Here is a 1,670-nt window from a genome sequence, read left to right as displayed (position 1 = left end):
CTGAAATCATTTCTAGTGATTCCTACAGCAATTAGTGAGGAAGCTAATGATGATGATCATGAAACTTCAGATCAAGTTATTACAGAACCTCGTAGGTCTTCCAGAGTACGGTCCGCACCAGAGTGGTACGGTAATCCTGTTCTAGAAGTCATGTTACTAGACCATGATGAACCTACGAACTATGAGGAAGCGATGATGAGCCCAGATTCCGCGAAATGGCTGGAGTCCATGAAATCTGAGATAGGATCCATGTATGAGAACAAAGTGTGGACTTTGGTGGATTTGCCCGATGATCGGCAAGCCATATTATATAAATGGATCTTCAAGAGGAAGACGGACACTGATACTAGTGTTACTATCTACTAAGCTCGACTTGTTGCAAAAGGTTTTCGATAAGTTCAAGGTGTTGAATACGATGAGATTTTCTCACTCGTATTGATGCTTAAGTCTGTCCGAATCATGTTAGCAATTGCCACATTTTATGAAATCTGGCAAATGGATGTCAAAACTGCATTCCTTAATGGATTTATTAAAGAAGAGTTGTATATGATGCAACCAGAAGGTTTTGTCAATCCTAAAGGTGCTAACAAAGTGTGCAAGCTCCAGCGATCCATTTATGGACTGGTGCAAGCCTCTCAGAGTTGGAATATACGCTTTGATGAGTTGATCAAAGCATATGGTTTTATACAGACTTTTTGAGAACCCTGTATTTACAAGAAAGTGAGTGAGATCTCTATAACATTTCTAATATTATATGTGGATGACATATTGTTGATTGGAAATGATATAGAAATTCTGGATAGCATGAAAGGATACTTGAGTAAGATTTTTTTCAAAGCAAGACCTCGGTGAAGCTGCTTACACATTGAGCATCAAGATCTATATAGATAGATCAAGACGCTTGATAAGATTTTTCAATGAGTACACACCTTGATAAATTTTTGAAATAGTTCAAAATGGAACAGTCAAAGAAGGAGTTCTTGCCTATGATGCAAAGGTATGAAGTTGAGTAAAACTCAAGACCCGACCATGGCAGAAAATAAAAGAGAATGAAAAGTCATTCCCTATGCCTCAGTCATAGGTTCTATAAAGTATGATATGTTGTGTACCAGACCTATTGTATACCTTGCTCTAAGTTTGGCAAGGGAGTACAATTCTGATCTAAGAGTAGATCACTGGACAGCGGTCAAGAATATCCTTACTGAGGACTAAGGAAATGTTTCTCGATTATGGAGGTGATAAAAGAGCCTGTCGTAAAAAGTTACAACGATGCAAGCTTTTACACCAATCCAGATGACTCTAAGTCTCAATCTGGATACATATTGAAAGTGGGAGCAATTAGCTAGAGTAGCTCCGTGCAGAGCATTGTGGACATAGAATATTTGCAAAATACATACGGCTCTGAATATGACAGACCCATTGACTAAACTTCTCTCACAAGCAAAACATGACCATACCTTAGTACTCTTTGGGTGTTAATCACATAGCGATGTGAACTAGATTATTGACTCTAGTAAACCCTTTGGGTGTTGATCACATGACAATGTGAACTATGGGTATTAATCACATACAAATGTGAATATTGGTGTTAAATCACATGGCGATGTGAACTAGATTATTGACTCTAGTGCAAGTGGGAGATTGAAGGAAATATTCCCTAGAGGCAATAA

This window comes from Triticum aestivum, chromosome 2B, assembly GCF_018294505.1.
Source record: "Triticum aestivum cultivar Chinese Spring chromosome 2B, IWGSC CS RefSeq v2.1, whole genome shotgun sequence".
Lineage (NCBI taxonomy): Eukaryota > Viridiplantae > Streptophyta > Magnoliopsida > Poales > Poaceae > Triticum > Triticum aestivum.
The sequence above is the reverse complement of the archived record's forward strand: the minus strand, read 5'-3'. Positions refer to the sequence as shown.